The 12,323-nt window shown below is 42.9% G+C and overlaps 1 protein-coding gene across 4 annotated transcripts in view; it reads right to left on the minus strand.

Annotated features, from left to right (window-relative positions):
• The window catches only part of FYN (FYN proto-oncogene, Src family tyrosine kinase), a 206,879-nt gene that overhangs the window by 107,755 nt on the left and 86,801 nt on the right, over nt 1-12,323 (minus strand). For all 4 annotated transcript variants that reach the window (XM_019929594.3, XM_019929593.3, XM_019929591.3 and 1 more), the window contains exon 3: nt 10,743-10,812. The gene's annotated coding sequence lies outside the window, so the exon portion shown is untranslated. The remainder of the gene's footprint in view (nt 1-10,742; nt 10,813-12,323) is intronic.

Raw genomic sequence — 12,323 nt, forward strand, 5'->3', positions numbered from 1 at the left:
AAAATCTTAAAGAAACCCCAAAGAATCCCTGCAGTAGATGATGGTCTGCCACTGCATTCTAGATTTCCTCATATTCAGGCCCAACCATCACTCTCAGTCAACTGTTAATATTGAAGATGAAACCACAAGATTTCTACTCAGCACCATACTTGGAAGCAAAACCTAGGTTCTCAGCCACGTGGATAGAGTCAACTATAATTTCTGGTTATTTAGCAGAAATACAGCTACTAAGTGACATTCTGAAATGAACATGAGATATCCACTCAAAGAAATAAAAATGCCTTCAAATCAGAGTGAATAAGAGGACCGTGGTTTGGGGGTCTAAGTGAGCATTACTACAGGAAAGTAGTCCGACGAGAGAAGAAAACAGCCCTTACAACATATTGTTCTGATTCCAAATGAAACCTTACACCTAAAGTGTTTTAAATGACAGATTTCAGGGGGGTCTGTGAATAGGAGAGATCGATAACCAAGTCAAAATCTAAAGACGACAGCACTGCAGGGAATTAGGAGAAATGCATTTATCTGGTTTTATGGTGTCATCCTTCAATTACCGGACAAGGCCACAGGATAACAAAAAAGGTATTATCTTCTCTATACTTAACTGAGAATTTTGGAGGATGTGGAGGTCTGGCCTCTAATTAAGAATAGGGGACAATCTTTTTCCTATTCAGATTTCAATTCTTACAAATCAGGGTTTCTATTTGGGTGAAGTCCATCATAACAAACTCCAGGAGCCTGTCACCATTCTTCTGTCATTTTTGTTTCTGGGATTGTATTACAGTATGATACTTCAAGTAATGGCCAGGGACTTCACATTTAGTGGGAATGGAATCTGATCTTTACTAATGTTTTATCGTGAATAATGCTCTCAGTGTCATTGTAAATAATGCTCAAAATGGGACTGATATATTGGGGAAGCATTTGATTAGTTAAAAAAGAAAAGAGCAAACTATTATGAATCAAAATAGAGGTATACTTGGAATAAAAACAGATAAAAAAATGTATAATCCCTGCTTGTTCTGCTGAGGTCCTAGGGAGACTACTTGGTAGCATGTATTTTAAGACTCCGTTGATTAGAATGGGTCTTTAAGAAAGGATGCATTTTAAAAATCACCCTGGCTTTGCAAAAGGCCACTGAGTTATTCCTAAGAGAAAGGAAATCATGGAAACTGCTGTGGAGAAATTTGGAAGAATGCTTCCCACTGTCATTTACGAGGCAGAGTATGTTGGTCTCACCAGCTGCCAGGACTGGTAGAAAACTGCTGAGCTTGTGGTTATGGCCAAACCAAGCATCTCCCTGTAATTAGAGTTAGCTGGGGAAAAAGTGACACAAAGAGGACAGAAATGTGTGGCCTCAGTCTGTGGGAAGAATAAGAAAGCTGATGAAGTTTTTCTCAAGAGATTTCATTTAAAGAATCTAGCTGGGTATGGCCTTGGGCCACCAGACTGCCATGCTGCTCAATACTGGGAGAAACTAGCCATACTGGATACTTGAAATATGGCTAAGCTGAGATGTGCTGTTAAGTGTAAAGTACACACTGAGATTTCAAAGACTTGGTACAAAAAAATTCCAATAATTTTTAATATTGATTGCATGGCGATATGATAATATTTTAGATATATATTAGGTTAAAGTACACTATCAAAATTAATTCCATCTGTTTCTTTTTACTTTCTTTTAACATGGCTACTAGAAAATTATAATTATACATGTTCCTTGCCTTCTATCTCTATGTTTGAACAACACTGATTTGGACCTTTATTTCTTCACCTGTTAAATATTACTGGTGGTGGGAACCTGGGTCACAGAGGGTTTGGATGGAAACAATCATTGTGGATAATGAGATGATACACAGGGTGAAGCGTTATGGTTACTACCTGTTGACTGAAAGTTTTAGCTTTAGGAAACGTGAGGTGCAATCACAAGGGACCCAGGCTAACTAGGTCTGACCTGGGTATGACTCAATCTCCCTGTGCCTCAGGTCGTTAATCTGTAAAATGGGAGGGCAGGACTAAATTCCTGCAAGATGAAGTAAGACCACAGAAGGTCTTTAGCTGCAATCATTCCCCATCACTCCCAATTTAAGAATAATTCTGCTAAAAACAATTTGAATTAACCTAGTAGGTCTTCTCCCTCAGCCAAGCACTACAACAACTGAGGCCCATCCCGAGAAGCGCTGCTATTTATCTGTCAGTTCTGCTTCGGTTCTTCTCACGGGAACAAGTTTACAGGTTCTTCTGGGACTCGTTTACACAGTTAAATATACACAGAGAACACAGAGTGCAAGGTGGGTGAAACACAAAAACTTCATCGCCCTGCAAGGACTCAGAGAACAATTTGAAAAAGAAAAATTCTAAGGATAATATTCAGAGCAAAATGTATTTGCCTTCCTTCAAAGCTACAGACAAAACATCTACTACTGTGCTAGTTAAGAAATCCCATTTTTGTTAAGCATGCCTGTGTTTATGAGTGAGGAGCTGCTGGCTTGCTGTGCATGTGCACGTGGAGAGCTGGCGCCTGGACACTGACTGGCCTGATGCTCCCTCCCCTGCCCTGGCCCGGGGAAGCCAGCCGGGGGTCCTGGCTCCTGAGGGGCACCTGTTCCCTCCCCCAACTCCCACCTCACACTTGTTCCAGCTCTTTGAAATAGTCTGTTTGAAAGTGAAAGTGCAGTTCAGTAATAAACTGTGTTGACTCAGTGAAAAAAAAATCCCATAAAATGAAGGTTTTATAAGAATGTATCAATTAAAGAATACTTCCATGAAGCCCAACTTTCCCTCTTCAAAACTCAGACACCCCCCCAAGTCAAAACAGTATCACATCTCAAGAATATTAATATCTGTTTAAAAGAGGGTATTAAAAACAAATAAGCAAATAGACAAACAATGAATTCCATTTCTAAGCAAAGCCATGACTGACTCAAGGCAGCCTCAGTCGGCAGCGGTGCTGGTGCTGAAAATTGGCAACTTGGCTGAAAAGTATCAGAATATATGAATTAGCTGCCAACATTAAAAAGTTGGAATGGTTAACACACAGATCGAGATCTCTGGTGGTGCTGGGCCCACATCTGTCAGAGACCCAGGAGCACCTGCCCCTTTTAGGTGTGGATGGCTTGTGTTTCTCCAGCTGCACAGCCCTGCCCTCACTGACTTTCCCTGTTTATGGACCCACCAGGCAGGCAGGCATTCATCTAAGGCAAGAACTGTAGGGTGGGTGAAACAGTCAGGGTTGGAAGTCGGAGGGAACACGGATGGGTGGAAAACCCTGGCTCTAAGCCTGACAGATCTGCTTGATGTTGGCTCCACAGTGGGAGCTGGGTGACCCAGAGCAAGTCACTTCGCTTGCTACTCTGAGCTGTTGTGAGAGAAGAAAGTGAAAGGAGTTCCATAGGTAAGGAGTCAGTGTGGTCCTGGTATGTAGTAAATGCTCTGCTAAAGTTACTCCTTCTTATTCTGAAGGTGAGAAATAAAAATGTTTAGCATGGGGCTTCCCTGGTGGCGCAGTGGTTGAGAGTCCGCCTGCTGATGGAGGGGACACGGGTTCGTGCCCTGGTCCAGGAGGATCCCACATGCCGTGGAGCGGCATGGCCGCTGAGCCTGCGCGTCCGGAGCCTGTGCTCCACAACGGGAGAGGCCACAACAGTGAGAGGCCCGCGTACCGCAAAAAAAAAAAAAAAAAAAAAAATGTTTAGCATAATCTATTATCACAGCAAAAGATAGCTGACTACCAAGGAAGTGGCTTAAAAATCATCACTGAAAAATACGAAGCCCTAGATCATTCACTATAAGAACTGAGGGAGTGAAAGCAAAGTGTGAAAAATATCAGACACTATCCCAGTGTAATAACTGCTGTAGGTGAGGATTATTCATCGATACTCAAAGCACTGGACTGAAGGTGGGTGGGGGACAGCATGTTGACGAAGGACCCAGGTACCAGCCCATAGATGCCTTACTGACTCAAAGTGTATCTGGACACTGGTGAGGTCTGGTTACCACCTGATCTGTGAGATCAAACTTAGCACTGTGGATGGTGGGACAAGGTGACATCATCTGCCTGCTGATGTAATATCAAGCATGCAATACTACCTATGAAGTATTCTTAACGAAAGAGGCTTAACCTGCATCTAATCACAAGCCTATAGATCTAACAATTTTTAGGAAGTGGGGAGCAAGTTAAAACACACTGTGAAGAAACAGACAAGCCCAGAAGGTAAGTCATTTTATACCACAACCACACAGGGACAACTGGGAAAGTTTGAATATGGACTGGATGTTAGATAATATTATGGAATTATTGTTAAATTTCTTACTAGCTAATAGTATTGTAGTTATATAGAAGAAAGCCCTTAGATTTAGAATATACATGGTAAACTATTTAAAGTCTCAAGGTGTTTGCAACTTCCAAATGGTGTAGCAAAAATTTCTATAATGTATACTATATATAATATATATTGTATATTACATATATGTTACGTATATGTAACTGGAAGAGGGAATAAAAAAGGCAAATTTAGAACAATTGGTATTTGTCTTATCATTCTCTCAAACCAGTAGGTTTGAAAATTTTCAAAGTAAAAAATTGAGATAGAAACTGGAAAAGGAAAAAGGGGGAAGAAAAAAACAGAAAAGAAAAAAGAGAAAAGATCAGATACTGTCGCTTCCTCCCGTTTTCATAATCCCTTCAACCTTTATATTCAGGTCAGCTTCACTGTGTGCCTTTTCATTCAACATGGTTTTATTTTTACCACTTTAATAAATTTCATGTGTGCTCAATCAAACTGATGTAGCCACTGTCTGGCTTCTTTGTTGGCTGACATCAAAACCAAACTTTAAACAAAGCTCCAACAGGCTGTAGAAGTGCACCAGGTAGATATGAAGCCTAAGATATCTTATCAAAAACTCCTGAGATTGATACCTAATTGCCCCTCTGGATGGTTTGTAAGCCAGTAAGATTGGATCAAAGGCTTTGGGTGGAGCATCCTCTTTGATCTCTTCCGAAGATAGCACTCTCTGTCTCCACCTGCACTGGGCGTTGATAGAGGAACGGCAGGAACAGGGGGCTGGTGGGCTGGGCCAGTGAGGTCTCAGAGAGGCTGTTTCCCCTGGAGTGTGCCACACCTGAGCTCTGGTGTGTACAGCAGTAATGGCACAATCTGAGGAACAGCCATTGTGAGTTCAATTGTACTTCAGTGAGCACTCCCAAAGAAGTGGGGATTTTCTGTGATGCCTTTAATGTGGAGAGGGACATAAAGATCCTGGATTCAGAGGGAGTGAGTATGAGCCCGGCTCTGTTGCATAGCAGCCATGCAACCTCAGAGCAGCGCTCCTGAGTAAGAGTGCGATGAATGCCGTGCCAGGGACAGTTCTTCACCGGGCAGGGCTGTCCCAGACACAGCAGGACATTTACCATCCCTGCCCCACCCCGTCTCCAACATGCCAACAGTGACTTACTCTTTGAGGGCAGGACAACAAACATGCCCACACTCCCAAACGCCCCCTGCCTGAGACACAGGCTAAACTCTCTGAGTCTCGGAGTGTATCTGAGCATAACACCTGCTCCACCACCTAAGAGGTGGCTTGGGAGGGGCAAGTGTGCCGCAGCTTCTTACGAACCTAAGCTGGTTATACAAATGGTATCATAACATGCATTCACATGGGCAGCCTGTCAGTTATGGGCAGGGCTGGGGGGGTGGGTGGGTCCCACCACCTGGATGGCAGGTGGGAGGTATTACACAGGGCCAGCTCTCCAGTCATGTACTAAAATACACGACAGCTACTTATTCTGAAAACATTTCCCTTCCACAAGCGGGAAATTCTGGTTTACGTGTTGCTGCGGGGAAAAACCACACAACAGTGTGCATTTGAGAGTGAATTCTAAGTACGTGGGCTCTTGGAGCAGACAAGCAGGAGGGCAGCCTCAAAGCAGCTTCAAAGAACCTGGTTTAGGATGGCACCACAACTAACCTGGAAAGAGAAGAACACTGCTCTTCATGAGCAAGAGAGAAACGATTGTGCGAATTACTTCAAAGACCAAGAGCACAAGGCTATAGAATGTGGTGCTTCTGTTCTTACGCACGCCCGAGCAGGGCCAGCATGCACAGAGCTGACTTTCAACGTGTCGTACTGCTCTGTTCTTTACAGCTTTCAGTGGCTTTCACGGAAGGGAATCTGAGAGGCTGGGCAGGGATGCTGCATGCGACCTGTATGCCCTGACCAAGGGGAGAATGGAGCCTCGGTTCACATAGGTTAGTGTGTGGGAGCCGCCTGGAGGGCTAGGCAGGAAGCCCCCGCTCCCCACTCCCCCAGGGATCCACCTGACGCACCAGAGGCAGAGCAGGGCACAGGCACAAACCTTGAAGAACAAAAGCGAAAGCAGATACGCACTCCAGGTCATTAGGCGAAGAGCGCTGAAACTAGCTCAGGGGAATTACCCATGGGCTGGCGAGGGGGTGCTGGAAACCAGCAGCTATAAACGTGTAGTTTTGCTACAGATCTTTACGTTAAGAAACGCTGCCCCAACATGGCGTTTTTATAGTTTCCCTCGACTCTGCTTACTATTACCTTTGGCACATTGCTCCAGATTCTATCCGTCCTAAAAACAGCAGACTGATCATGTAACGTCCCTGAATCTCCGGGCTCGGCCATCTAAATGAGATCTTTTATGCTTCTCTTCTTCCAGCTTTCAGAACTCATTTTCATAGCCTTCTTGCAAGAGGAAAGATTATCAGAAAAAGAAAAATGACGGGGAGTAAAGTCAAAGGAAAATACCAAATACCAAAGCTTTTGGTAAGAAAATATTTATGTCCACAAGCACACAACCACACCCTTTCTGGGAAGATATTACTGGCCTTGAAGCTGGGTTAGTGGATCCTAAAATATACCTCACAAAAAGCACAGTTACCCTCCCGAAATAGGCCCTATAATTAAAATCTTTTCAAGTGGATTGTCCTATATCACAACTTGACATATGTTGCTTCAATCTCCCTGCTTCAGCAAATGTGGCCATATTGGGCTACACAAGCTCTCAACAGCTCCCGGTTAAACCAGATTGCAGTGTCACTAGAAAATTGATGGAAATAAACAGTCCTGTGTACCAAAATACCCAATCTCTATCATCTGTAATGAGATCTCTCTCCTCCCTAAGCACATTTTCATCACACCCTTGATTCAAAAGGATGGACTAGCCCAGACTGAAATACCGTTTCATCTCAGAGGTCATCTGAAGACAAACACATCTGAAGAAGCTGGGGCTGAAATTTAAAATACGAGACAATGTCTTTTGTGTGAATGCTGGGATCAAGTTGTGTGAGTCTTGCTTCTAGCTTTAGTTGACAGTCCTCACTATAAGTCTGCAGACACCCATCTGTCTGAATTCATTTAGATCAGATCTTGCTTGCAATCAGTGGTAATGTAGGGGCCCTTTCAGCTCTGTGATTCTCTGAACAAACTTCTTTATGCTTTCTAGTTATATATTTACATTTAATTAAATGTCAAAATATTAAAAATTTTAAACCTTCAAAATAATGAGTACTTTAGACATTGATTTTTTTTTTATTATTATTATTTCCATATCGGTTTCACAGCCTCAGCACTATTGACACCTTGGGCTGGATCATTTCTGTGTGTGTGTGGAGACGGGTGTCCTGTGCATTTTAGGGTCTTTAGCAGTATCTCTAGCTTCCACCCACTAGATGCCAGTAGCACACACCCTCCCTCCGTCCCATGTGGCAACCAAAAATTTCTTCAGACATTGCCAAATGTCCTCTGCGAGGACAAAAACAACCCAGGTTGAGAACTACTGCTCTCTCTCTCTCTCTCTATTTATATATCTCTCCCTGGCATGGCCAGGAAAAAAAAATCTAGATTTTTCAAGGCACCTACAAGTTTAATTTTCAGAATTTCTAACTTCCTATGACTCACAGTGAAGAATCAGGATGTGTAATACAGTACTACCCCGAAAGATTTATAAACAGCACCACTGCTGTTTCAAACTAGTGGTGGCAGGGCCTGGCCTCATTTCAGTTAAGACATTTATGAGGACGGATTTGCTGCCACCCGATCTCTTGGACTGCTAACCTCCCTACTTTTAGGAGCTCCATTCTTAGAAGACTACTGGTAAGAAATCCTTCACGATCCAGTTACCAGGCTCTCAGTATGGAAGGGGATAAGGGTTGGTGTCTATTAACACCATCTACAGAAGCGAGCACCCATCGTACGCCTCCCGGGCCAGACCCCCTCGGGGGCTGCGTTCTAGCACTGGGCCATTCGTGTAGGGAGTGGTAAAGCCTATGCTTCCTCAAGAAGAGGCGCCGGGTGGGGAGGGAAAGGAATATAACATCAGGAGACAAAGAGTGAAAGAACGGAGATGGTAAGTTCAGCCCAGAGAAGAAGAACGAGGAAGGAGAGCATCTTCAAATATCTGGTGGGCTGGTGTGTGGAGAAGTGAGTGCACTTGTCTCTATCTGCTTACAGAGTGACTCAGGGAAGTCAGCAATTCAATAAATACTTATCACAGGCTTTCTAGGTGGCAGTCACTGTCCAGACACTGAAATGACAGGAAGTAAGAAGACCAAGTCCTTGCTCCCTTGACCACATATTGTAGCTCAACAGAAGGACTAGATTGCTTTTCTTTCCTCCCTCCTACTCTCTCCTTCCCTCTTTAACAATGTGACCTAATGTCCAGGTATCTAATTGCTCGTTTTTTTCCCATTAAAAAAATTAAGGTTTAATTAACTACAGCAAAATTCTCCTTTTCTATTGTATAGTCCTGTGAGTTTTCACAAAACCTACAGTTGTATAAATACCACTACAATCAAGATCTAGAACAATTTTCTCACCCCCTTAAATTTCCCTGTGCCCTGAATTGCTTTTTAATTGGAGAAAGCTCCTCTGTGCAGTAGCAAACCCCACCTTTGAGAGAATGTGAATTCCCCTCTGTCAAGAATTCTGGAGAAAAGGCTTTTTTGTTGAGTGGGAGATTGGGCCAGACAACCCCTGAGGCCGTGTCCATCTCTTTGATCCCCTGCAACTGGAGGGTTGTCACCTCCAGACACCCGCTCTTAACCATCAGCCGACATGGTTGATTCTCTCCAACCACAGGTAAAGGCTCCACCCCAAAGCCAAATTCTTTTGGTCAAAGCTCAAAAGTTTCCTTCCAATAACTGGATCTCTGTGAAGGCTGCATAATAAGCATAGACAAAAACTCCAAAGAAGGGTTTTGAAATGAAAGCCTCAACGTGGTAATTGAGGCCTAGACCAAGGGTACCATCTCCTCCCGACCCTTCTTTTTCTTCTCGTTATTTTGGTTCAAAATAACTTGGACTCCAAAACTGAACAAAGCTCAAACAACGTGATTGCACCTGGCTGCAAAGATGGCAGGAAGGGAAGTTAAATTAGCTAAGCTGGTTTAAGAATGGGTTGAGAGGGTTAGAGAAGATGGCAAAGCTCTCGGGGACATTGCTATGCAGTGGACGCTGCAGGAGGGACTGTGGCGACCAGCTGTGATGCCCCCTGTGATAGCAAGTGGGGTGTGACCAACCCCTTCCCAGCGGCCCTCCTGCTGGAAGATACTCTCACACCTTTTGCTGGCCTGACCTCAATGGCAAATGTCCAGTTTCCAAACAAGGGTGTTCTGTTGTCAAGAATAACTGCTTTTCACAGACATAGAGGACAGACTTGTGGTTGCCAAGGGGGAGGGATGGATTGGGAGACTGGGTGAGCAGATGCAAACCAGTAATATATAGACTGGATCAACAACAAGGTCCTACTGTAGAGCACAGGGAACGGTATTCAATATCCTGTGATAAACTGTAATGGATGTACAGCAGAAATAAACACAACTATACTTCAATAAAATATTGAATGTATTTTATATTTAAAATATAAGTCAATATAAGTTGCATAGTAAGAGTGCGAGATACTCTTAGTAAGATAGTAAGAGTGCGAGTAAGAGTGAAGAGATACTTCAATAAAATAAAATTTAAAAAGAAGAATAACTGCTTTATTGAGCACTCATGGTGCCCCAGCACTACCTAGTTCGTTTTATTCTCACAACAACACTCTGAGGTAGGCAACATTATAAGCCTCATTTTACAGACAAGGAGGTTGAGGCTCAGAGAGGTTATATAACAACCGGTAAGTGTAGAACTTGAGTTTTAACCCAAGTCTCCTGTCCTTTTTGACTACTGCTAGCAAGGTCTTCTGGGTGTTTGCTAAATTTAACGTTCCTGGTCTCAGGCCGCTGTTACGCTGGTTGGTGGGCTGGGTCCCTGGCATGCTGGATTCTTAACTCCCTTTCATGTCCCATCATTCCCCAAGCAGCTAACTGCCTGTTTCTCTCTCATTTCAACATATAGACCAGAAGGATCTCTCTGCTTTGGAAACTTAAAAACATTTTTTTATTCTTTTGGTTTGCAAGTTTATTACTCTCACATTCCACAGGTGGCTAAGAACATAAGCTAAATGGTCCAGGGTATTCTTTATCCTGTATCTGGAAGGTTTCCTAAAATCTAGACTTACTATTATATCTTAGAAAACCCCATATTGCTTAATAACATCAGCAATGACCAAAAAAAATGTCATACTGTCAGAAAACACCAATTGAACGTCACACTTAGTTATAAAATCCATTTTGTCAAGTGTAGTACAGGTTTAAAAGATGCACAGAACAAGGCCATGGTTTCCCTTTATGAGCACCATTTACTTCACAAGGTATCAGAAATAAATGCAGCGACACTTACCAAAATTTCCCCCAACGATCACAAACTTTATATATACCACATGTCTTCTAATACAGCTGCTGGACTGGTCCTGAAAAATACCACAACAAAAGGAAACATGCATCATTAGGCAGAAGTAATTTAATATATATTGTGTTTCCCTTCTGGAAACCACAACATCTTCCTTGTTTTGGGCACCCATCAATGTACCACACTCTTACTGCCAGATTCCTCTTTGTTTTTCACAGGAAAGATGAAACCAATTTACAAATTGACTCAGCACTCACTAATAACAAACAAATAACAATCTGGACAATGAAATAAACCAGAAACTGTGCTTATAAATACTTTATTTGAATTTTTAGCCTTTTAAAATAATTGAAGATATGAGAACAATGCAAAGATATCTAAAGCTGAACCCATAACCTTTCCCCCCCACCCCCCAAACCAATTCCTCTTTCCTCTTTCTTTCAGCAATACACTCCATTCTCCTCTGCTGGCTGCGAGGCCCTCACTTCTGTTTTCTAGATTTCATTTTATTATCTGAAAAATAGGAATTACTGTACTAACCTCACAGGGTTGTTATGAGCATTAAGTAATATAAATTTAGTGACATATAAATGACATTGAAAGGCTTAAAACAGCATCTGGCACAGTTATCACTAGGGGAAGGTGAGGAGCTATTATCCTTCTCTGGATCATGCAGGCCTGAAGCCTAAGCCGGCCTTGCTCACCTGCCCTGCAAATCCTGGCCTGAGCCTGACCTTCGCGTCCCATGGCAACTCTGGCACTCACCGCCTCTCTCCATTCTCATCTTTACACTCCCTGCAGAAACCCATCTCCTGGCCTCCAGCTCCTTCTCTTCCAATCCTGCTTCTTCCTAAACACAACTTAAAGCCTCAGCGGAAACACCTCTACTGCTTCCCACCACCTACAAGCTTACCTGTGAAATTATCAATATATCAGCCTGGGCCTCCCACTCGCTTTAGCTCTGTCCCCACATCTTCCCATCAGATGCTGCAGAATGCAGCCACCAGTCCTGCCTCAGCCTGTGGGCATTCCAGACCCTTCTCTGAGTGTCTTCTGTCCCTTAAGTGCCAGTAGGTGGCCTCACCATTTTCCAAGCCCAGGGCTCTTTACCTTTTTGGTCCATAAAAAAGGACTAGACTGTTTGGTCCATAACAGTCTAGAGACATGTTTTTCAGAATAATGTTTTTAAATTCTTGAAGTTAACACATGAAATGCACAGGACTCAAAAGAAGTATACTGATACTCAGTCATCAAAATATATAACAAAATTATGATGTGCTTCTCTTAATATTTAAATAATTTCCAGGAAAATTCTAATTACTACTGTAGTTTTGAAGTAATGTTGGGCATAAATGATACTTCAGGGTATCTGTAACTATAATGTAATATGAAAATACCTAGAATTACTATTGGTGACAAATAGCTAATACTACTGTCATAACAGAATGAAATGTTAGGTTTCAATTAAGGGTTAGTGAAAATAGATAATTTTCCTCCATCCAAGTTCACAGACACTCCCTCCCCCAGGATTCCATCCATGGACTCCAGGTCACGAGCCCCACTTTAAGGCCT

Source organism: Tursiops truncatus, chromosome 12 (genome assembly GCF_011762595.2).
Source record: "Tursiops truncatus isolate mTurTru1 chromosome 12, mTurTru1.mat.Y, whole genome shotgun sequence".
NCBI lineage: Eukaryota > Metazoa > Chordata > Mammalia > Artiodactyla > Delphinidae > Tursiops > Tursiops truncatus.